This window comes from Aquarana catesbeiana, linkage group LG05 (assembly GCF_042186555.1).
Source record: "Aquarana catesbeiana isolate 2022-GZ linkage group LG05, ASM4218655v1, whole genome shotgun sequence".
NCBI lineage: Eukaryota > Metazoa > Chordata > Amphibia > Anura > Ranidae > Aquarana > Aquarana catesbeiana.
The window spans coordinates 137,700,555-137,727,254 of record NC_133328.1 but is presented as its reverse complement, the minus strand read 5'-3'; positions in this window follow the sequence as shown (position 1 = coordinate 137,727,254).

Genomic DNA, 26,700 nt, shown 5'->3' with positions numbered 1-26,700 from the left:
TCTCCAATCAGCTCTCACACACTGTAATGCAGCTCTCCCCTCTTCTCTCAGTTCCTCACAGATGCAGAAGAATGTTATCACAAATCTCCACTTTTGAAGAGATGTAGAGAAAAGAAAACTGCAGATAAACAAGTAAAACTTATGTAGGAGTATTTGTTTAATCACCTATTCACTTCACTGGGTATATGAGAGGGTTTACAACCACTTTACGTCATTTTAAATAGGGCTATTGTTGATTTATGGATTAAAATAATAATATCACACAAGAGTGTCATCGTTTAGGTGTGTCTAGGGCAACATGGTGTGAAAATATGATCCTAGAATATCGGAAAATGTATCCAGCAATTTATTTTTCTTAGTAGATATAACTGGATGATGCTTTTTGCATTTCTCTAGTTCCGTTGAGGGTCAAGAGATTTGAGAATGTAAGGTATTTTATTTTACCAATTTATTTATTACTTATATGGTTAATTTTGATGGGCAGGTGCCTTTTTTACAGTTTAGCTAACTATTTAACTAATGATCAATGTAGATTTAGGGAATGTTCCATATTAATACTTATGCCGCGTACACACAATCAGACATTCCGACAACAAAATCCATGGATTTTTTCTGATGGATGTTGGCTCAAACTTGTCTTGCATACACATGGTCACACAAATCTTTTTGGAAATTCCGCACGTCCAGAACGCAGTGACGTACAACACGTACGACAGCACTAGAAAACGGAAGTTCAATAGCCAATGCGCCACCCTTTGGGCTCCTTCTGCTAATCTCGTGTTAGTAGAAGTTTGGTGAGAGATGATTTGCGCTTTTCAGCCTCATGCTTTTCAGATTATTACTGCTCTTCAGTTTGTGCTTGTGGGTTCGTATCTGGTTTTCAGTGTGTGTAGTCAGTTCACATTTGTTTTTAAGTGCGTATTTTATAGTACGTATTTGATTTTGCAGTGCGTTCTTTTCCGTTCATTTCTGATTTTCAGCTCGCTCTTCTCAGGCCTTTCTGTTTTTCAGTGCGTTCTGTTACTTCGTTCTGACCAGCCGACCATTTTGAAGCCATGTTGTGGTTACGTACTTGTCATAGAATTTGTGCTGTGCAGGGGCTTGGTGTTGTGGTTCTTATTACTTTGACCCAAGCCCAGTCCATGAACAGGGCGGGGAGGAGTTCATGGACCAAGAATTGGTTGCTCCAGCGTGACCATTTCTTGCACATGCCTTCGTGAGATCCAGATCTCAAATTTCGTGCATCGGAGATTCCGATAAAAAATGTCCGATGGAGCCTACACATGGTCGGAATTTCCGACAACAAGCTCCCATCGAACATTTTCCGTCAGAAAATCTGACCGTGTGTATGGGGGCATTAGGCTTAAAGCGTTTGTTAACCCCCCAAAATATGGATCCTGCTCCTTTAAAGCATGTTATATGACACAGTGCTTGTCCTGTGTCATTTGGCCCCCTGTAACACCTAAAAAACCTAATGGTGTTCCAGTGGCTTTGGAATTTGCCCCGAACACCGCATATTGTTCGGTGTTCGCCGAATGGCTGAACAACCAAAGTTCGGCCCGAACTTATGCTCTGGCCGAACCGTTCGCCCATCCCTACTGCATAACATTGAGCCTCTGCTCAGCTCCAGAAAGCTGTCAGAATGTTGATACTAGTATGTGATTTGGCCACACCACCTGACTCAGCATTTCATCACAACAGGTCTTTGTCTAGGGTTCTTAATTTTTATTTAAACACTATTTCATCTAGAGCTGAATCAGGGTTGCCATCATCCCTGTTTTGTTATACATAAGCAATCTCTAAATTGGGACATCCTTAAAGGCAACCAAACATAACAATATATATAATATTGGAAAATGCATCCAGCAATTTATTTTTTCTTAGTAGATGTAACTGGATGATGCTTTTTGCATTTCTCTAGTTCCGTTGAGGGTCAAGAGCAGGGGTCTCAAACTGGCGGCCCTCCAGCTGTTTCGAAACTACAAGTCCCATGAGGCATTGCAAGGCTGACAGTTAAAAGCATGACTTCCACAGGCAGAGACATTATGGGACTTGTAGTTTTGCAACAGCTGGAGGGCTGCCAGTTTGAGACCCATGGTCAAGAGATTTGAGAATGTATAATATTTTATTTTACTAATTTATTTATTAATTATATGGTTAATTTTGATGGGCAGGTGCCTTTTTTTACAGTTTAGCTAACTATTTAACTAATGATCAATGTAGCTTTATGGAATGTTCCATATCAATACTTGGGCTTAAAGCGTTTGTTAACCCCCCCCCCCAAAAAAATGGATCCTGCTCCTTTAAAGCATGTTATATGATACAGTGCTTGTCCTGTGTCATTTGGCCCCCTGTAACACCTAAAAAACCTGGCTGATCTTGCCAGTTTCAACCCAGCCCTCTGTAAACTGACCACGGTGTATCATGGCTGCTGAGACCAGACACTGTGATCAGTTTATGTGCCTCTGTCATCAGCAGCCTACTATCTGCTCTCCTCTCTACTCTTGTGTCCTCCTCCCCCCTCCCCTCTCTGTCTGTGTGTGAGCCACCCCTCCCCCTCCTGCTGCTCTCATAACACTAACCTGTATACCCCATCAGCACTGCCTCCTATTGCAGTATCCCCCACTGTGAATGATTTATAAATATAAAAGCTGTAAATACCTCATTTAAGAGCCGAGATTGCAATCACATGACCAGCCAGCTCTCTCCTCCTCCCCTCCACAGTGACATCAGCAGAGCAATCTCAGTCCCGCCCACTGCATCTTTCAGAGGAGGAAAGGAGAAAGCTGGTCATGTGATTGCAATCTCGGCTGTGAAATTAGGTATTTGCAGCATTTATTTTTATAAATCACACACAGAGGGAGATATTACAATAAGAGGCAGTGCTGATGGTGTATTCAGATTAGAGTGGCTTAATAACCACTTTAAGTTTACTTATAGCCAAAATTTTTTTTTCGTTTTGGATAGAGTGAGTGAGGGGCACAGTTTTATGCCCCGTACACACGGTCGGATTTTCCAATGGAAAATGTGTGATAGGACCTTGTTGTCAGAAATTCCGACCGTGTGTAGGCTCCATCACACATTTTCCATCGGATTTTCCGACACACAAAGTTTGAGAGCAGGCTATAAAATTTTCCATCAACAAAACCCGTTGTCGGAGTTTCCGATCGTGTGTATACAAATCCGACGCACAAAGTGCCACGCATGCTCAGAATAAATAAAGAGATGAAAGCTATTGGCTACTGCCCCGTTTATAGTCCCGACGTACATGTTTTACGTCACTGCGTTCAGAATGATAGAATTTTCCGACAACTTTGTTTGACCGTGTGTATGCAAGACAAGTTTGAGCCAACATCCGTCAGAAAAAATCCTAGGATTTTGTTGTCGGAATGTCCTATCAATGTCCGACCGTGTGTACGGGCCATTAGTGTGGTCCAGGATTCTGTTAGTGAGATTTACATTTTTCTACCATTTCACCAGACAGGAAGTCAAGGACTCTCTCTAGTGGCAACACAGATAGAAGTAAAAAAAACTTTTTTTAAGTTAGGTAGGGGAATGCTAGAATCTCTGTCAGCTTTTTATTGCTCAGAAAAAAAGAGGGCATATCTGTGCTTGAACCAAATAATCAGCTGCTGAACACTATACCCTTGATACCAGGCATGTATACAGAAGTGAAAAAAGTGAAGCGCTATATCAAACAATGAATAAAATAAATAAATGTATTTGTATTTTATAGATAAATCCAGAAAGTGCTCAATAGAGGCAAATGTGATAGTGCACAAATGAAATATATTCAAATAAAAAAGTCCCAAATGAAATTCCGTACAAGGTGAGAAAGGGATCCAGGGATAGCGAATGTGACACCCAGGAAATATCCACACCAGGGGCTTACCAGAAAGCCAGTGACCCCCCCTTACTCAGGGAGGTCAGAGAGTGCTCTATCAAATAATAGATCCAATGGTAAGAGCTTGAACCTCCACTCAGGTGACTCCAGACAGCCAATTCACAGACACAGCCAATGAAGTGACTCCAGACAACCAATCCAAGGGGTCCTCACCCACAACCAATGAGTCATACATATGCAAGACAAAGGCTCCACATAGTACAGTATTGTAAAAGCATCCAGTTTGATTTAAAAAGTATTGCACATACATTTGGATTGGTAGTAAAAAGCATGTGTGATATCAAAAAACACAAACAGGTCAGTTTCCAATACTAAAGATGACTGCACAACGATTGGGCATGCACTGTAGCGATTGTGCGTTGCTCCACCCTAAGCGTTTCATCAGAAATGACACCATCGGGGGCACCTGATTAGCCTTTTATTACTGTCTGTTTAACTGTTGCAGATTTTTCCTTGCTTCCTGTCTGGTACAAGGTTGTCCCCAAAACAGGAAGTGAGGATAGCAGTAAAATAATCTGACAGGAGGTTTAACCCTATCCAAAATGAATTATTCATAGACGCAAAACCACCAGACTCACTTATCTCAGCAAACAACTATGCCCTACTGGCTGAAATTTTTAATCAACACCTGTTGATTTTACTTTGAGAAACAGCCAGAATGTCTTTGGTTAGTGTAGAGATGTTTTTTGTTAAAGAGTAGTACGCACTTAGCTAAAAAACATGGAGACTGAAAAAAGGAATGCTTGCTGTTGTTAACTGAAGAAGGTGTAATGAGTTTCTAACTTTATCAATGTACATAGAAAACACCTTGAAGAAAAGGCATAAACCCATTCTTCATTACTTTAATTTCTCTTCTGATTCCAGAAATGTACAGCCATTATATACAGTGATGTGAAAAAGTATTTGGCCCCTTGATGGTTTTTTATTTTTTTGCATATTTTTCACACTTAAATGATTCAGATCATCAAACAAATTTTAATATTGCACAAAGATAACCTGAGTAAATCCAAGATGCAGTTTTTAAATTATTATTTCATTTATTAAGGGAAAAAAGCTGTTCAAACCTGCCTGGCCCTATGTGAAAAAGTAATTGCCCCCTCCCATGCTGAATCATGAATGAACTGTGATTAACCACAATTTTTTGGAGAACTGAGTTAAATTTCACTTGCCACACTCAGGCCTGATTACTGCCAGACCTGTTGAATCAAGAAATCACATAAATAGAAGCAGTCTGACAAAGTGAAGCACGCTAACAGATTTCAAAAAGGCACACATCAGGCCACAATCTAAAAAAATTTGAGAACAGATTAGAAACAAAGTAATGTACATGTATCGCTCTAGGAGGGTTTCAAAGCTATTTCTAAGGCTTTGAAACTACTGAGAACCACGGGGAGAGCCATTATCCACAAAAGGAGATAACTTGGCACGGTGGTGAACCTTCCCAGGAGTGGCCGGCTTACAAAAATTGCTCGAAGAGTATGACGACGACTCATCCAGGAGGTCATAAAAGAAACCAGAACAACATCTAGAGAACTGCAGGCCTCACTTGACTCAGGTAAGATCAGTGTTCATGATTAGGGATGAGCCAGATGTTCTAGTTGAACATAAGTTCGACTCAAACATTGGGTGTTCGCCTGTTGGCAGAACAGCGAACAATGTGCGGCGTTCACGGAAAATGTGAAAGCCGCCAGAACACCATTAAAGTCTATGGGACACTAACATGAAAAATCAAAAGTGCTCATTTTAAAGGCTTATATGCAATTTATTGTCATAAAAAGTGTTTGAGGACCTGGGTCCTGCCTCAGGGGACATGTATCAATGCAAAAAATGTTTTTAAAAACTGATTTTTTTTTTCGGGAGCAGTGATTTTTTTAATGCTTAAAGTGAAACAATAAAAATGAAATATTATATAATTAATATATTAAATTTCATGCCTGGGGGGTGTCTATAGAATGCCTGCAAATTGGCGCATTTTTCCTATGTTTAGAACAGTACCACAGCAAAATGACATTTCTAAAGGAAAAATTGTTTGGGTCTCGACAATATAGATAAAACGCATTGAAAAAAAGAGCATGGGTTTCCCCCCAGTCCATTACCAGGCCCTTTTGATCTGGTATGAATATTAAGGGGAACCCCGAACCAAAATTAAAAAAATAAAATTGCGTGGGGGTCCCCCTAATATCCCCATGGCGTCAGAGGGGGCAGGGTCGCCCGTTTACACCACCGGGTGGCCCAGCCCTCAGCTAAATAAGAAGTGTCACAGAGTAGACACGTCAGTCGGCGGGAGCCTCCAATGGAGGCAGAACGGTTGCGGCTTTTTTTTTTCTTTTTCGGTCCGTCAAGCAGCATGATAGAAGACGAATGGACATTGCTGGACATTGTACATTGTGCTGGTACAGTGTACCCCATTACCAATTCACATGGGGAAGCCAGGATCTGGGGGTCCATTTGTCAAAGGGGGCTTCCAGATTCCGATAAGCCCCTGTCTGCATACTAGGGATGAGCCGAACACCCCCCTGTTCGGTTCGCACCAGAACATGCGAACAGGAAAAAAGTTCGTTCGAACATGCGAACACCGTTAAAGTCTATGGGACACGAACATGAATAATCAAAAGTGCTAATTTTAAAGGCTTATATGCAAGTTATTGTCATAAAAAGTGTTTGGGGACCTGGGTCCTGCCCCAGGGGACATGGATCAATGCAAAAAAAAGTTTTAAAAACGGCCGTTTTTTCAGGAGCAGTGATTTTAATAATGCTTAAAGTCAAACAATAAAAGTGTAATATCCCTTTAAATTTCGTACCTGGGGGGTGTCTATAGTATGCCTGTAAAGGGGCGCATGTTTCCTGTGTTTAGAACAGTCTGACAGCAAAATGACATTTTGAAGGAAAAAACTCATTTAAAACTACCCGCGGCTATTGCATTGCCGACAATACACATAGAAGTTCATTGATAAAAACGGCATGGGAATTCCCCAAAGGGGAACCCTGAACCAAAATTAAAAAAAAAAAAAATGACGTGGGAGTCCTCCTAAATTCCATACCAGGCCCTTCAGGTCTGGTATGGATATTAAGGGGAACCCCGGCCAAAATAAAAAAAAAAATGACGTGGGGTTCCCCCTAAATTCCATACCAGACCCTTCAGGTCTGGTATGGATTTTAAGGGGAACCCCGCGCCAAAAAAAAAAAAAAAAAAACGGCGTGGGGTCCCCCCAAAAATCCATACCAGACCCTTATCCGAGCACGCAACCTGGCAGGCCGCAGGAAAAGAGGGGGGACGAGAGTGCGGCCCCCCCCTCCCTCCTGAACCGTACCAGGCCACATGCCCTCAACATTGGGAGGGTGCTTTGGGGTAGCCCCCCAAAACACCTTGTCCCCATGTTGATGAGGACAAGGGCCTCATCCCCACAACCCTGGCCGGTGGTTGTGGGGGTCTGCGGGCGGGGGGCTTATCGGAATCTGGAAGCCCCCTTTAACAAGGTGACCCCCAGATCCCGGCCCCCCCCCTGTGTGAAATGGTAAGGGGGTACATAAGTACCCCTACCATTTCACGAAAAAAGTGTCAAAAATGTTAAAAATGACAAGAGACAGTTTTTGACAATTCCTTTATTTAAATGCTTCTTCTTTCTTCTATCTTCCTTCATCTTCTGGTTCTTCTGGCTCTTCTGGTTCTTCCTCCGGCGTTCTCGTCCAGCATCTCCTCCGCGGCGTCTTCTGTCTTCTTCTCCTCGGGCCGCTCCGCACCCATGGCATGGGGGGAGGCTCCCGCTCTTCTCTTCTTCTTTTCTTCTCTTCTTCATTTTCTTCTCCGGGCCGCTCCGCAATCCATGCTGGCATGGAGGGAGGCTCCCGCTGTGTGACGGCGCTCCTCGTCTGACAGTTCTTAAATAACAGGGGGGGCGGGGCCACCCGGTGACCCCGCCCCCCTCTGACGCACGGTGACTTGACGGGACTTCCCTGTGGCATTCCCCGTGACGTCACAGGGAAGTCCCGTCAAGTCACCGTGCGTCAGAGGGGGGCGGGGTCACCGGGTGGCCCCGCCCCCCCGTTATTTAAGAACTGTCAGACGAGGAGCGCCGTCACACAGCGGGAGCCTCCCTCCATGCCAGCATGGATTGCGGAGCGGCCCGGAGAAGAAAATGAAGAAGAGAAGAAGAGAAGAAAAGAAGAAGAGAAGAGCGGGAGCCTCCCCCCCATGCCATGGGTGCGGAGCGGCCCGAGGAGAAGAAGATAGAAGACGCCGCGGAGGAGATGCTGGACGAGAACGCCGGAGGAAGAACCAGAAGAGCCAGAAGAACCAGAAGAACCAGAAGATGAAGGAAGATAGAAGAAAGAAGAAGCATTTAAATAAAGGAATTGTCAAAAACTGTCTCTTGTCATTTTTAACATTTTTGACACTTTTTTCGTGAAATGGTAGACCTGAAGGGCCTGGTATGGAATTTAGGGGGACTCCCACGTCATTTTTTTTTTTTTATTTTGGTTCGGGGTTCCCCTTTGGGGAATTCCCATGCCGTTTTTATCAATGAACTTCTATGTGTATTGTCGGCAATGCAATAGCCGCGGGTAGTTTTAAATGAGTTTTTTCCTTCAAAATGTCATTTTGCTGTCAGACTGTTCTAAACACAGGAAACATGCGCCCCTTTACAGGCACACTATAGACACCCCCCAGGTACGAAATTTAAAGGGATATTACACTTTTATTGATTGACTTTAAGCATTATTAAAATCACTGCTCCTGAAAAAACGGCCGTTTTTAAAACTTTTTTTTGCATTGATCCATGTCCCCTGGGGCAGGACCCAGGTCCCCAAACACTTTTTATGACAATAACTTGCCTATTAGCCTTTAAAATTAGCACTTTTGATTTCTCCCATAGACTTTTAAAGGGTGTTCCGCGAACACCCCAAATTGTTCGCTGTTCGGTGAACTTGCGAACAGCCAATGTTCGAGTCGAACATGAGTTCGACTCGAACTCGAAGCTCATCCCTACTGCATACCCCCACAACCACTGGGCAAGGGTTCTGGGGATGAGGCCCTTGTCCCCATCAACATGGGGACAAGGTGCTTTGGAGGGCTACCCTAAAGCACCCTCCCCATGTTGAGGGCATGTGGCCTGGTACGGTTCAGGAGGGGGTGCTCTCTCATCCCCCCTCTTTTCCTGTGGTCTGACATGTTGCGTGCTTGGATAAGGGTCTGGTATGGATTTTGGGGGGACCCCTATGCCATTTTTATTTTTAATTTTGGTGCGGGGCTCCCCTTAACGTTCATACCAGACCCAAAGGGCCTGGTAATGGACTAGGGGGAACCCATGCTCTTTTTTTCAATGAGTTTTATCTATATTGCCGAGACCCAACAATTCATTACAGCCACGATCAGTTTTAAATGACAATTTTTCCTTTAGAAATGTCATTTTGCTGTGGTACTGTTCTAAACACGGGAAAAATGTGCCACTTTGCAGGCATACTATAGACACCTCCCAGGCATGATATTTAAAGGAATATTTCATTTTTATTGTTTCACTTTAAGCATTAAAAAAAATCACAGCTACAGAAAAAAATGGATGTTTTTAAAAAAAACATTTTGCATGGATACATTTCCCCTGGGGCAGGACCCTGGTCCCCAAATACTTTTTATGACAATAACTTGCATATAAGCCTTTAAAATGAGCACTTTTGATTTTTCATGTTCGTGTTTTCATGTTCGTGTAGACTTTAACGGTGTTCGCATGTTCTGCCGAATTCTTTGCCTGTTCACAAGTTCTGGTGAGAACCGAAACGGGGGGGGGGGGTGTTCAGCTCATCCCTATTCATGATTCAACAATAAGAAAGAGACTGGGCAAAAATGGCATCCATGGGAGAGTTCCAAGGCCAAAGCCACTGCTGACCAAAAAGAACACAAAAGCCGTGTACACACGATCGGACAATCCGACAACAAAACCGTGGATTTTTTTTCTGAAGGATATTGGCTCAAACTTGTCTTGCATACACATGGTCACACAAATGTTGTCGGAAATTCAAAACGTCAAGAACGCGGTGACGTACAACACCTACGAAAAGGAAGTTTAATAGCCAGTGCGCCACCCTTACGGCTCCTTCTGCTAATCTCGTGTTTCTTGTGTCGAAGTTTGGTGAGAGAAGATTTGCGCTTTTCAGCTTTGTGCTTTTCAGTTCGTTTCTGCTTGTCAGTTTGTGCTTGTAGGTTCTTATCTGTTCTTCAGTGCGTGTTGTCAGTTCATTCCTGTCTTTCAGTGCGTTTTATTTAATAGTTCGCTTCTGTTTTTCAGTGCATTCTTGTCTGCTCGTTTCTGATTTTCAGATCATTCTTCTCAGGTCCTTTCTGATTTTCAGTGCATTCTGTCAGTTGGTTCTGAGCAGCCGACCGTTTTCAAGCCATGTTGCAGGTACATTCTTGTCGTGTCGAGTTCAAGAATTGGTTGTTCCAGCATGAACAATTCTCGCACATGCCTTTGTTGCGGGAGATCCAGGAGAATAATCCTGATTATTTCAGGAATTATATCCGGATGACGGACCCTGTTTTTCACCATCTGTTGGCTTTTCTGTCCCCTTACATTACAAAGCAGGACACCTGCATGCGGCAAGCCATCACTCCCGCACAGAGGCTTGTCGCCACCTTACGGTACTTGGTGACGGGTAGAAGTCTCCAGGATATCATGTTCACATCTGGAATCTCCTCCCAGGCTCTGGGAATCATTATTCCAGAGACCTGTTCTGTCATTATTCATGTCCCGCAGAAGGACTATATTATGGTAAGTTTTATCCTTTAACATCACATTCTATGTATTTAATGTTTGTTAATGTATTGTATTAATTTCTTCATTCCATAATTACCATGATTGTAATATTTTGTGAATGTCCTCTTTGTCCTCATGCATGCTGTAAGCTTTTAATGCTCCTTTTTTGTCCTTCATGCATATTTGCCTTCACTAACCTCCCCAGCATGCTATCCTGGGCCCATACACACCTAGCCTAGTCACTTAACAATGTATTTTGTCAGCTCCATTGTAGCGCTTACTCTAAACACCCTCCAAATTGTGTACAAATGTTATTGTTGACCTTAAATTCAGGCGGAGTGCAAGAGGATTTTTTTGTGGGCCCAAACTCATTTGGAACCCTCCCTCCCCCCAACCGCTAAGTCAACTGATATCAATACTCTATCTGCTGACTTTGCCAAACCCATACACACTAGATCTACCTCTTTTGTGGTCATATTTATGAATGAATTTATCAAAGCATGTAGTGCAAGGGCCTGTCTGAATGCTTTCAAATGGTACCGTTTAAAGTTTTGTTCTCCTATTATCTTGATAGGTAATTACAGAATGTAAAAATGTGCTTCAATTTGTACAGTGTGTATTCATATTTTTGTATTATGACACTTCTTACCTGTCCAGTGGGCTGCCAATAGTGTAAGTAAGGAGGGGCTGGCCAAAGTAACACACATTATTTATACATTCAGCTCTCAATGAAGTAGAGAGGGTTACCTGTCCAAAACATCTCCCCCCACCCTAAAATTTATACACTGGGCCATCAAAGGGGGGGGGGGGATCTGATAAGTGGACCTTATACTTTTGTCTTTAAATACTCCTTAAAATAAATGTTATACTTATGTTGGCAAAGAATGTTTGTGTCTAATCTGCTTGCAATGTTATATGCAAAAGTACTATTTTTTTTCTCATTTGACTCCACAGTTTCCTTAAAACCCACAGGAATGGCAGACCATGGCTTCCCAGTTTGCCAAGCAGTGGGACTTCTCCAACTGCGGTGGGGCAATAGATGGGAGACACGTCCACATCGTCCCACCCCCCAACTCGGGGTCATACTATTATAGTTATAAGGGGTATAGTAGTATAGTGTTGTTGGCGGTGGTGTCGACGATGTACGAGTCTTTGTATGTGGACATGGGGAAAAATAGCCAGATGTCGGATGGTGGAGTCATCACCCAGACGGAGTTTTACAGATGGCTCCAGAATGGCAGCTTGGGCTTGCCACATCCAGAAGACAATGTGGTGGGACTCCCGTTCGTTTTCGTCTTGGATTAAGCTTTTGCACTGGGGGACCATCTTCTGCGGCCATTCCGGATGAGGACCCTAACCCCGGACCAGAGGGTTTTTAATTACCGGCTGGCCAGAGCCAGAAGTGTGGTGGAAAATGCCCTTGGCATAATGGCCAGCTGGTACCGCTTATTCCTTACTATTAATATGGCGGAATATAAACTCAATCACATAATTCTTCCATGCTGCATTTTACATAACTTTTTGTGCAAAAAAGCATCAAACTATGTGTCCTCAGTTGGGACTGAGGCTGGCTTACCGGATCCAACAACTCTGACGGCTCTTGAAGCTGGCCGTCCTGGCTTGCCCCCCTAAAGCACCTGCGAAGTACGCCAAAAGTATCAGAGTACTTTGCAGGTAGGGGGGCCATTGACATGCCAGAGAATGTGTAACCTGTTTTAAATAAATTGTTTGTTAAAAACTGAACTCATATTTCATTTGATTTACTGCTTGTGTTTCCTTTAGCTGTCTCCTAGGTTCTCCAATGGCCTTTTCATTTTGGCCATTTTATTCAATAGTGCAAACGTAACTTTTTCGATATATTAGGTGACAATCTCTTCTTCAGCTAACTATTATGTTGTGCTATGGATCTGCTACACACACACTTGTTTTTGCTGTTAATGTATGTAATGCATTAATGATAAAAATAATCATCCTTTTCAACTCCATGAATTAATTGCTTGGAGTCCCAAAAATGGCCTGATTGGGGCAAATTTTAGAGCGCTGTGGGGGTTATTTACTAAAGGCAAATTCACTTTGCACTCCAAGTGCACTGAAAGTGCACTTGGAGTGCAAAGAGGACTTGCCTTTAGTAAATAACCTTAATTGTCACTGTAACTAAACCAACTTTTACTCCAAAAACTGGTATTGAGCATTGAAAAAAGAAGCCACACATTGTTCATTTATAAACATTTTACTCCAAACACATTCACATGTGCATTATAAAAGGGTTTTTTAACAAACCAACATCTTTGGTGTATAACATTATTGTGTGACAGTATATAGCCTTTTTGTGGCTAAACAGGCATGTTTAAAACCATAACATACACAACTCAGGAACTTACAAAGTTCAACTTTGATAAAGTGAAGGCAATAGGAGACATTAGTATGTCAAAACTGTGTTCATTTTGCCTTCATCAGATGGGGTGATGTCACTCCTGTAAAAGCCAAATTTTGAAGATGCACACACATTGGGACTCAAAAATGTGGATTTCCATCATGATCCCATGCCTAAAATGTGTGTCTTTTCTCTATATCTATTTTGATAGATGTAGGGAAAAGACACACAGTGTGTCAACATGTGCTATCTGCCATCATGGGATATCAATGTACGCGTTTTGTGGGTGCAACCCCTTCCTCGCAACTAAAGTAGATGAGTGGAAGGGGTTACACCCACAAAACGCGTACATTGATATCCCATGATGGCAGATAGCACATGTTGACACACTGCGTGGATCTTCAAAATTTGGCTTTCAAATTACTTTAAAATTTATATAAAAAAAATTAAAATAACAACAGTACTTACTGAGGCCATCTTGGGAACCAGAACAAAAACAACGGAGGTACTGTTCCAGGGTTTGATTTGTTCTCTCCGTCTGGCCATTGCTCTGAGGGTGGTACGCAGAGGAGAGACAAATCTTTATTTCCAAGGTTTTACAGAGTTCTCTCCAAAACTTGGAGGTAAATTGGACACCTCTATCCAAGACGATGCTCATAAGTACATTAAGAAGTATGTATTATTGTTTCTTTAAAGAAGATATTGTCCGTATGCGAGGCAGAGGGAGTAACCACCATGGACAGAAAATGTGGCATTTTAGAGAGGTGGTTGACAACAACCAAGATGGTGGTAAACCCCCCCGTGGGAGGTAGGTCCACAATGAAGTCCATGGAGACTTCTGCCCATGGCCATTCCGGAATGGATAAGGGTTTAAGTAGACCCCAGGATTTGGTGTTTAGGCCCTTATTGCGCTGGCAAAGGGAGCAAGAAGAGACATAGTCCTTACAATCCTGTCTCCAACCCGGCCACCAGAAGGATCGAGAGATTAGTTCAGCAGTTTTTTGAGTTCCAAACTGACCTGCCAGTTTGTGGTCATGAAAAGTTTTAAGAACAAGAGACCTTACTTCCAGTGGAACGAAGATTTTTCCCTGAGCCCAGAGCAGGTCATCGTGTTTTTCTAAAGAATGTGCTTCTGGATCGGTGTAGTGACTGGATGTTAATTTAATGGTAGTTATTAGATTAGATAGTGATCAATTAGATTGGAGTGACCAAAAAAAAATTTTGCGGACATAGAATTGTACTAGGTTCAGCTGCAGGGGTTTCAAGGAGCATCCGGGACAGTGAATCTGCTTTTCCGTTCCTAGAGCCAGGTCTATAGGATATATGGAAATTAAATCTAGAGAAAAAGAGAGCCCAGTGGGCTTGTCTGGGTTTTAACCGTTTAGCCATCCTGAGACATTCTAGATTCTTATGGTCAGTGAAGATTATAACAGGGTGAGATGCACCCTCAAGTAGGTACCTCAACTCCTCCAAGGCGAATTTAATGGCAACAGCTCCCTGTCACCTACATCATAGTTTCTTTCTGGCGGACTTAGTTTCCAGGATATGAAGGATACGGGATGTAGGAGGGCCTTGGGCCCCTGTCTTTGGCAGAGGATGGCCCCAGTGGTGGTTTCCGAAGCATCTACTTCCAGTACAAATGGTAGGGCCGGATCTGTGTGCCGTAAGATTGGAGCGGAGGTAAACAAGGCCTTTAACTTAGTGAAAGCTTCCTGGGCTTCCTGGGACCATTGAAAATGGTTGTGTTGGCATGTTATTTGAGTGATGGGTGCCACAATAGATGAGAAGCCAATGATAAATCTCCTATAGAAGTTAGCAAACCCTATAAATCATTGTACTCTTTTTTGTCTATTGAGCCAGCCATTCTTGGATTGCCTTGACCTTTTGTGGGTCCATTAATGGAGATAATGAATCCTAGAAACTGCACAAGAGTCTTTTCAAACTCACACTTCTGTGCTTTGAGGTACAATTTATGACTTCTGAATATTGCAAGCACCTTTTTGACATGAACTTGGTGTAATTCCATGGTAGCAAAGAAAATGAGGATGTCGTCTAGGTAAACGACTAGGGAGTCATCAAGATATTCTCAAAAAATGTCACTTACCAGATGTTGGAAAGTGGCCAGGGTGTTGAAGAGCCCAAACGGCATCACCAGGTACTCATAATGTCCAAACCTGGACCTGAAGGTGGTCTTCAAATTCGTCCCCAGACTGAATTCTAATAAGGTTGTAGGTGCCTCGAAGATCCAGTTTGGAGAAGATTTGGGTGGATCGTAATCGTTGAAATAGTTCTGGGATAAGTGGTAACTGGTAACGGATAATGGGTTTTAACAGTTATTTTATTTAGCTCCCTGTAATCGATGCACGGCCTCAGGGACCCGTCCTTTTTTTCCACAAAAAAGATATCGGCTCCAGCCAGTGAGGAAGAAGGACAGATAAAACCCTTCTCCAGATTTTCGTCAATGTAATTCTTGAGAGCTCTTAGCTCAGTTTCCAAAAAGGGACTTCAGAGCCAGGCAGAAGGTCAATAGGGCAGTCGTGAGACCGGTAAGGTGGTAAGCGGTCAGCCCTTTGTTTGTCAAACACATCTCGGAACTCGAGGTACACTGAGGGAACATGTTGAAGGTTGTCAGGTACAGGTGTGACAGCTGAACAAGCAATTGGAGTCGGGGTGAGGCAGTGCTGTTCCAATTTATTTGGGGTTCATGTGCCTGCAGCCAGGGGAGCCCTAAGATAATAGGAAATATAGGAGAAGAAATGAGATCGCAGCACAGGAACTCTTGATGGCCTGAGTCAGTGGTGGTACGAATGGGTCTGGTTTCCTGAGTGATGGGTCCAGAACGAGGAAGAGACCCATCAGCCAGATGTACCTGAAGACTTTGTGCTTTGGTCTGAAGAGGAATATGCAGTCTTTGAGCCAGGGAGACATCCAAAAAACAGCTACAAGCTCCAGAATCAATTATAGCTGGCAGGCGGGTTTCCTTTTCCACTAGCTGTAGGGAGATAAAGAGAGTGACATAAGTCTTGGGAACACCAGTAACTTGATAGTTCATAACAGATTGTGGATAAGACTTACTAGGTCTCACTGGGCAGTTTTGAAGAAACTGACCCGGTACCCCCACAGTATAGACACAGATTAGCTTGACACCTGCGTTGCCTCTCCTCAGGGGTAAGAGGAGCATGGACCAGTCCAAGTTGCATAGGCTCAACTTCAGGAGCCAAAGTGGCGGAAGGAGCCAGAAAGGGCGGGTGGATGGGAGTTGGTTTGGGAAGCATCCAGCTAGGTCGAGGAACCTGAAAGTGCTCTGAGCACTGCTCATGCATGTGCCTGTCTAATTTGGTGGCTGACTGGATCAGCTCCTCTAGAGTAGCAGGGGTTTCCACCCTGGATAGTTCATCCTTAAGGACCTCCGACAATCCCTGACGATATTGATATTTCAAGGCAGGCTCGTTCCAGTCAGTATCAGCCACCCATTCAGAACTCCACTGTATAGTCCTCTATTGGCCTTCGCCCTCGAGACAGGTTATGCAAAATTGTTTCAGCCATGGCCGTGTGCTGTGGATCGTCATAAAGCTGTGCCATGCTTTCAAAAAAGGAATCTACTGAGTTTAACACAGGGCTCCTTTGTTCCATCAGACTGTGGGCCCAGGCTTGTGGTTCTTCAGTTAGAAGGGAGATAATGAACCCCACCTTTACCACTTCAGAAGAGAAAGTCCTGGGTTGAAGAGCTAGGTAAAGGGAACAGGCCCTGTATTTCTTGCGATTGCCTGAAAATTGCTTTGGCATGGGGACCCTGGGCTCAGGGAGTGCCATTACCACAGTTGGATTTGAAGAAGCTTGAGAGGAACAGGCCCCACTGGCGGGTGCAGGAGCTGTGGGTATGGGTGGTCCGGAGAGTTGCTGAAGACAGCTATCAATTTGGGTATAGCCTTTTTGCAGTTTCTGGACTTCATCGGTGAGTGCTGAGACCTGCTGGCACAGGATCTTGAGAGGGGAATGCGCTCTATGTCGGCCTCTGACATCTGACTGGTTTGTACTGTCAGGTAAGTACTTACCAAGGCCAAGATGCCGAAAGCAGTTCACCCTTGCGACTAGGCACACCCCGCCCCCTGGAGGTGATACAGGGAGTGGGTGGCACGAAGAGGCACAGGCCACCAGCAGGCAGGATAGGACTTGTGTAGAGTTCCTTGAGGAGATGGCTGCTGAGCTAAGCCTGATTAAACAGGAAGTCCAAAACTGGCTGAGGGTCAAACACTGGAGAAGGCAGGCAAATCCGGGTCACAGGCAGAGGGTCAAACACTGGAGACAAGGCAGAGTCCATTAAGCAGGCCGAGGGTCAGATCCAGGAGAGGAGCAGAGTACTCAGGAATGGTCCGGGTCACAACGAGTAATCAAATGCAGGAAACAGGAAGCAGATTCAAACAGGAAGCTGAAGACAAACCAACAACCAGTCTGAGCACCTGAGCAACTTTAAATAGACCCACCAGAGCGTCATGTTGGGTGTGCGCAGGTGCACGGAATTCCATTGGGCCACAAGTGCATGCGCCAGAGCGCCGTCCTGCCGCGCATGCGCACAGGGATACGGCTGATGCAGCTGGATAGAACACTTCTCTGACACTTTCCTTGACCTTCTCTAAATTCCGATTGCACACCATTATTTTGCTGATCAGGATCTGTGCACTTGCACTGTTGAAGTGAGTCTCTTCTTCCACAACATCCACATCACCTAAAAATAAAAAAACGCACAATGCATTAAAAATATGCAGACATACATCTATAACCTGAAGCTGTGGTCTCAGACACTGACCTGTTGTGGTCACCATTTCGCCCACTTCATGTACCTCGAAATCCACATCTTCACGGTGTGTGGGGATTTCCCCTTCTTCATGAGCAGTGGGGCTCCTGGTGTCCTCAGATGTCCCGATTCTTTTCTCCCCTATGTGAATACAAAAAAGGTATACTTAGCACACAGATATTTGAGGCAAGAAATAGTAGAATGAAACATTGCTTGGAAGTGTTGTCCAATTGTCTGTTTTGGCAGAGTTACAAGCTGAAGACATGATTTTTTCCCTTTCCAAAGATGGAATACTTACCTGTTTTGTGCAAGGTTCATACATGGAGAGACTCCTAGTATCCACTGGAGCACCTGCGTGGGACACCATAAAAAGGATGTTCTGGTGTCCCACACTAGTGCTCCTGCGTCCAGATGTGTAAACATCTGCTGAGTGTCCTCTCCTTACACTGAATCAAGTTTGCATTTCATTATAGTTACAAACACATTTAGACAACAATGTACTAAATAGACATGTGCATTCGTTTTCGTCCGAATGCATTTTCGTCCGAATTTCAGGTATTTTCGTTATCGTTTTAAGAAACGATAACGAAAGTGCAGAGTCCGAAAAACGAAAGATCCGACATAAACAAATGCTTTATTTTCGTTTTCGTTGCTACAACAGTTCGATATAGATAGGAGATTCGACATGATGATGACAATAACAATCTGTCCATCAAACCTGTGGTCGAATGTGCCTAACCTTAGCTCTATTAGTCCAAGATTATTCTACATAGAGAGAAAAGATTCGACGTAGAGAGGAAAGATTCGACGTAGGGGAGGAAAGATTCGACGTAGAGAGAAAAGATTCGACGTAGGGGAGGAAAGATTCGACGTAGGGGAGGAAAGATTCGACGTAGAGAGAAAAGATTTGACGTAGGGGAGGAAAGATTCGATGTAGGGGAGGAAAGATTCGATGTAGGGGAGGAAAGATAAATAAAAATAATGATGATGATGAATGTTATTGGCTGATTGTAACCAAAGAGGTGGAGCAGTAAAATAGCTAGAACTAAGTACACACGTACTTTGGCTTATGGTGTCTGTTGAAAGTTCTAAGAAGATTCGACGGAGCAGGTAAACTATACGGCATTGTACAGTTTAGCTGCTCCGTCGAATCTTCTTTGAACATTCGACAGACACCATAAGCCTTCAATGACAGATTCGACCTTAATTTGGATTTTCGGACGAATGCAATTTTTAACGAAAAACGACATAAATAAAAACGAATTTCGGGAGTAACTAAATAAATTTATTTTTCAGACGAAAACGAAATTCCGAAACTAAATATTTCAGTGTGCACATGTCTAGTACTAAACTTCTTTTAATACAAATAGGCATGAACAAATGTAGTTAACCTGCATGTGCCAAAAACGTTCTATTAGTGGTCGAACTAACAATGTTTAATACGAACAATTACTGTACCCACGAACCTCCAACTTGCCATTTTAAACTGTACAACAGTAAAGAAAAGCACATGGAACAGCACTAAAGTAATAATAATAATAGGAACACACGACAAAAACGTACTTTTTAGAAGCAGTTTCCTGATCCTTCTGTACTGATCATACTCCCTCATTTCAAGTCTGACCAGTGTTTCGTCAATTGCTCCTTGGATCGTCGTACCCCAAATTTCCTGTGCAGACTTTTCACAACTTTAGTCATGATCTTGGTCTTTCTCACATTTGGGTTTGGGTAAGGTCCATACTTCCCATCATAATCTGCCCTCTTGAAGATATCCACCATCTCCACCATCTCTTCAAAGGACATATTTGAGGCCTAATATCTCCTCCTGGATGTGGAACTGCCTTGCTCTGGACTTTCCTCGTCATTGCTGCTCTCTGTATGCACCTGTTCTCTCTCTCTGCCATGTGCTCTCCCACTGCCCTGAAAGAGAAGGGGCAGAGAATACACTAGAAAGGTCAGGGGTGGAGTTTCACGCATATGCAGTGTATATAAAGCATAACACGTGTGCGTCGTACGTACAATCTGCAGAGGATGGAGTAGCGTAAGAAAACAAAGGTACAATTTTAACTTGGGTCATCAGTGGTTAGTGGCCTATACTGCTTTTATAGATTGAGGCCTATATTGGGTTTGTCTTGTGTTGTGTCTTGCAGATAAAATGGATACATTTACTGACCCAGACTTCCTGCCAAACTTTATAGACATGTACAGGGAGCTGCCATGTCTCTGGCAAGTCAAACACCAAGAATACTCCAACAAGCTAAAGAGGAAGGCAACTGTTGGAATTAGTGAAGCCGGTGACTCCCACGGCAGACATCACCTATTTGAAGGCCAAAATTGGTGGCCTGAGGAGCCCATATTCCATGAGATCAGGAGCAGCAGCAGATGACGTATATGTACCCAGGCTGTGGTACTACGTCAGACTGCATTTTTTGTCAGACCAGAGTGAACCCAGGCCATAACTATCTACACTTTCTTTCACACTTCCTTCCACACTTCCTTCCACATCAGATGAGGCTTCAGAAGTCCAACCTGGGCCATCTAAGTCAGGCAACCCCTCTCAACCCTTCCTTCCACACTTCCTTCCATGCTTCCTTCCACCCCAGGTATAGCATTGTTCAACATATTTCTTGTCCAAAATTGAATGATGTTAACTAGATGCTATTATTGATCACTAATTTCTGATTTAACAAAGTGGTTTACATATCAATAGACAATAGTAGCCTAAAATGATTGGGACAAGAATGAAAAATGCTGGGGTCAGAATGATAGTCTTTTCTATTTGGTAACATTCAATTTGTAACAGTCATAAGCTAAAAAATGTGTGTGATTGATGACCAAAAAATAGACAGGAAAGTCTTAGCCAGGTGGAGGCCCTGGAAAGTGGCAGCCAGGAGGTGGCCCGTGGAAAGCAGCCTGACCGAATCCCAGGTTCCTCCCCTCCGCCTTCCAACAAAAAGGACCAGGAAGGCGAAGAACCTGGAGGAGTCAGTGACTGTTTTGAGGACTGCAGTAGCCTGCCGAATCATAACAACCCCTGGAGGCCCCGAGTCGTATGGCTGTCTGACAGCCAGTAAACTGGAAAAAATGGAGGAGGGCCAACGTTTCATCTGTGAGGAGGTAATACTTCAGTCCTAAACAAGGGGATGAGGGGCCAACTCACAACTAAAAGCCACGTGTGTAAGTTGGACCATATTACTCCACCACCTCCAGCAACACCACTACCACTTCCAGCAACAACTCCAACAACACAGCCACCGAACCCACCACAGCAGCTTGGAAGGATGCATGGAAGGAAGTGTTGAGAGTGATGGCCTGGGTTTGGTGTGGTCTGCCAAAAGGTGCAGGCTGTTGTAAGATCAAAGCCTCGGAACATATATGTCATCTGCTGCTGCTCCCAATCTCTCGGAGTCCTGGACCATATTGTGCTCCCTATTAAATAGACTCCTCAGGTTACCAATTTTGACAGTCAAATAATTGAAGTCTGCCCTGGGGTACAAAGGCTTCACCAATTCCAACTGTTTCTCCAGCGTTGCCTTCCTCTTTATTTTGTTAGGACCCCTAATAAATTTGAAATTTTTGTTTTGACAAATACTTGGCTATGTGTTTTACTTCAAACAGGACAGTTTGTGAGTAGGCAGGCACATTTCAAAAATACAATGTCAAAATAACTAGGGACACTAACACATACCAACCTCTTTGAGGTAAAAAAAATACAAGAAAATAATGATGTTTTGGTAACTTGACACACAAAACGACAACAAATATTATGGAGATCACTAAAAAGAAAAAAAAAAAAAACATTTTATTCTGGAGATCTGGAGAAATTAAAAAAAAGGAGATCACTATAAAAAATAAAATAAGATTATTCTGGAGATCTTGATAAAAAAAAAAACAACCAAAAGATTATTCATGAGATCACGAGAAATAATAAAAAATCTGTTTGTCAGAACTCTGTGTGAATATCAACAGCAAAGCAACTTCATTATTCTAGCATTATAAAGAAGAAGAGAATGTGCTGCATTGAAAGATTTAAAAATTTGTTGCGTGACAAATGTGCTATCTCCATTACGAATGCTAGTTTTACAAGACCGAGTAGACTTTTGTGCGTTGGGCTTGTGTACACTTTCCTTTGTTGTCAGAAAATTTGAGAACCTGCTCTCAAACTTTTGTGTGCGGAAATTCCGACAGCAAATGTTCGATGGAGCATACACACGGTGGGACTTTCCAACAACAAGCTCACATTGAACATTTCCCGGCAGAAATTCCGATCGTGTGTACGGGGCAAAAGGCTCACTTCACATTTACCCCCAGGACTTTTAAGCAAATATACTGTGGACTGATGAGACAAGAATGTAACTTTTTGGAAGGTGTGTGTCCCGTTAAATCTGGCATAAAATCAATACAGAATTTCATAACAAGAACATTATACCAACAGTCAGACATGGTGGTGATAGCGTGATGCTCTGGGGCTGCTTTGCAGCTTCAGGACCTGGATAACTTACCATAATTGATGGAACTATGAATTCTGAGCTCTACCAGAAAAATCCTAAGGGAGAATGTCCAGCCATCAGTTTGTGACCTCAAGCTCAAGTGCACTTGGGTTATGCAGCAGGACAATGATCCGAAACACAACAGCAAGTCCACCTCCAAATGGTTCAAACAAAGCAAAATTTAGGTTTTGGAGTGGCCTAGTCAAAGCCCAGAACTAAATCCAATTTAGATGCTGTATCATGACCTTACACAGGCCTTTCATGCTGGAAAACCCTCTAATGTGGCTGAATTAAAACAATTCTGCAAAGAAGAGTGGGCCAAAATCTCTCCACAGCAATGTGAAAGACTCATTAGCAGTTATCGCAAATGCTTGATTGCAGTTGTTGCCGCCAAGGGTGGCACAACCAGTTATTAGGTTTAGGGGGAAATTACATTTCACAGCAATGTATATGTGACATGAGCAAAAAGAACAAGCTAACAAATTAACAAAATTAAGCTTCCTATGAAACCAATACTAGCCTGCATTGGTGTGTGGCCATTGCAATTATTCTGTAAAACTTTCAGTGCGTATTTTACGGTAGTCATATAAAAATAACTGGCAGAATGGGACTACATGCTCTCAAAAATTGATTGTTGATGCAAATATTTTCCAACATTATCTAGTTCTATATTATTGTTTCAGCATAGTGTTCTCAACTCGGTTGGAAATTTACAATAGAAATCATCAAGCTTCATTTCACTTCTTGGCACCAAAACCATTGTTGGCAACAGATTTCTAAAGACACGAGCATTGCAGCAAGCATAATTTCATTTTGTCTGTGTAATAATCCCTAATGACCTGCTCACAAAATGAAGAAGAAAATGCTTATGCAGAACTCCTTATAATTAAACAAGGATAGCCTCTGTTTCATCTGTTGTCATTAAATTAAAGTAAGACACATTTGTTCATGAAAACATGGGTGGTATATTTAATTAACGGTAATACATGCAAACATAATTTTTTTGCAAGGGATTATTTTTTCCCTGTGCTATTTGAAGAGACCATTGAAACCAAATGTTAATTTACATTAAACAAACAAATATGTAGGTTGAAGTTTGTTGGATAAATGTAATCAATATAAATATCAAATATATTTGCAATAATTCTGTTAGCAATCACTGGTTATTTCTAGTTTAAATGTATTATGACCATCTGAATAATCAAATCAGGCAAGGGAAGCACATATAATAGTAGGAGTAAATAGAAAGTGCATAAAGGCTTGGTGGAAGCTTTTCTGTGCAACATGTACTTGCTGGTTGTTATTTTGCTAAACTCAGAATGAACAGGCTGCATACCATTTGATTCTAGAGTGACTTTTTTTTTTTAGTTACGGATAGAGTGGAGAAGGTGCTCTCTTCACCCTCATTAGGGAGATTTGTCTCTCTATTTGTTAGGTCTACTGTTATCAGTGAAAGTGAAAATGAAAGAAAATCAAAATTTATGGGTTGTGCCCAGAACAGTAATAGAGGGGGAGTCTTCCAATGGGGACAGTGGTTCTGGTGACCCTGTTGACAAGTAGGGCAGGATTTCTTTTCATGTCCTGTATTGGCTATGGGACAGCAACTGAAGGGGAATCTCCGCAATGGGACAGATGGCAAAAAAAAAACTTACCCTTACTCTACTAAAAAACAGTTTTGCTTTAAGTTCTACTTTAAAGAAAAAGTCAGTTATGCCTAAAGTGACAGGAAGGCATTATTCATGTGGAGGTAGTAGGTTTTTATTTAACCACTTTCGGAACGCCCGCCATCATTATACAGCGGTACTTTGAAAGAGGAATATCATTGTTATGGCAGCAGCTAGCTGCTGGTATCCTCTTCTTCAGCGGGCGGTCCGCTTTCAGATAAAAGTGGTCTCTGCGGCGGATTAGCCGCAAGATCACTTTTCATTGGCGGCGGGAGAGAGCTCCCTTTCCCACCATGCTCCGCTCCCCTTCGCCACTCACTGGAGCTGCCGGCAGCTGTGGAGGTGATCGGGTCCTCTTCCATTTTAGGTATGGAGCTGAGTGAGGGGAGGATGGCCCTCACCCGGCTCCATACCATTGTAGGGCGGAAGCGACGTCAAAACGCCACTTCTGCCCATAGCTCTTAAAGCAACATTTATTTTATTTATTTTTTCAAATTACTTTTTTTTTTTTTTTTTTTTTTTTAATTACATTTTAGTGTAAATATGAGATCTTTTTGACCCCAGATCTCATATTTAAGAGGTCCTGTCATGCTTTTTTTCTATTACAAGGGATGTTTACATTCCTTGTAATAGGAATAAAAGTGACACTTTTTTAAAAAAAAAAAAAGAACAGTGTAAAAATAAAAAATAAAAGGTAAAATAAATAAGAAAAAATATATAATTTAAACGTGCCAAGCTCGCGTGCCGAAGCGAACACATGGGAGAGTAGGAGAGCGCCCGCATATGAAAATGGTGTATCACCACGATAGTAAGAGCGAGAGCAATAATTCTAGCCCTAGACCTCCTCTGTAAGTCAAAACATGCAACCTGTAGAATTTTTTAAACTTCGCATATGGAGATTTTTAAGGGTAACAGTTTGTCGCCATTCCACGAGCAGACGCAACTTTGAAGCGTGACATGTTAGGTATCAATTTACTCGGCGTAACATCATCTTTCACAATATAAAAGAAAATTGGGCTAACTTTACTGTTGTCTTATTTTTTAATTCAAAAAAGCGCACTTGTAAGACTGCTGCGCAAATACGTTGTGACATAAAGTATTGCAACAACTGCCATTTTATTCCCTAGAGTGTTAGAAAAAATATATAGATAATGTTTGGGGGTTTCTATGTAATTTTCTAGCAAAAAAAAAAAATGATTTTAACTTGTAAACAACAAGTTTGAAAAATAGGCCCTGTCTTAAAGTGGTTAATGTTTTTCAACATTATTTTATATTTACAAATGTTATTTTTTTAATTATCTTTTACATTTTTTTTCCTAGCAATAAGCTGGATTAAGCAAACATGGTCATCTAATGAGGCTCTTCACCTGCCCTTTATTGACGGTATTAATACTGCGCTGCAAGGGCCTTTGAACTTTGGTCATCTGTCCTAAATGGACATTAATGGGGTTTTTGTACTGTGCCAGTCCCTCACTATAAAACGAAGGGCAGGAAACAGACCATGTCAGTGTGCTGGAATCTGTATCAGGGAAATCATAGGGAAAGCTGTCAAACTGCATAGGAAGAGATTCAGGGTAATTTAGGAAGGTAACTATACTTTAATTCTGACTGCTAGCTCTTTGGGTAATCAACCCCTTTGGTGCTTTTTTTGGGTGATTTTTATTTGTTTTTTGTTTCGGTTGATTTGAGGTCAGTTTTGACATCCTTTTCCCTGTTTTTTTTGTTGGTTCAGGGGTGCAGTATTTGTGGGGAGTGGATTATTAATTTGGGGGTCTTTTTAGGTTCCTTTTAGGTCTTTTTAGATTCAAGCTTAAAGCCCTCTTCCTTCGTTTATATCCTCCATCCATGTTAGTTTTTTACCATATGGGCTGAGCCTCTTTTACTACTAGTCTTTTTCTCATATCTTTATGATATTATTTGCCGTTTAGGGTCTGGGAGTTATTTAGTACTGTTTATCACATTTCATTGCATTATTCCTAATTCATTATGATTTGTTATGCCCTGGTGAGGTGTCATTATTAACATTTATTTATTCTCTCTGTGATTGGAGGCGCATCCTGGTCACCATTCAGGGGGCAGATATGCCCTTACTTGTAGGGAGGTCAGATTATGCCACCCCTAAGATGCAGCTGAGGTCTGCCATTTAATTGGCTGAGCAGTGAGACCTTTGCTCAGACTGAGTGTTTCCGGGTTTGCACCTCACGCTTGGTCACGTCTCCATGATGATGTGCTTCCGGTCATGTGACTCGACAGTGCTAGGAATGCCTCTCTGATTTTAGAGGGGCTGCGATTGGCATCAGTTGATCATGTGGCCAGCGTCTTTTTCTTTCCTTCTCGCGGGTCCCCAACGAAATGTGTATCTTGTGTAGATCGTGTCATTTCTGGGATGATTTAATGGATGCGTTCTGGTTACCATGGCACTAAGTTTAGTGCCATGTGACCGGATTCACTCCATATCATTTGTCTTTCAGGTCATGTGACCTAGTAGTGTAGAGATTGGTTTCCGCTGGGCATATGACCATTGTCACCGGGTTTGCCACGTGACTTATCTCGCCTCATACCATTTGTTTTTTGGTCATGTGATCCAGTAGTCCTGAGACCATGATTGGTTCCTTCTGGTCACATGACCAATGACACCTATTTTCACAGGCTTTAAACGAGAGGTTTGTCTTGTGTCAGCCGCGTCATTTCTGGGTCAATTTTACAGGCGTGATTAGGGTCTCGTGG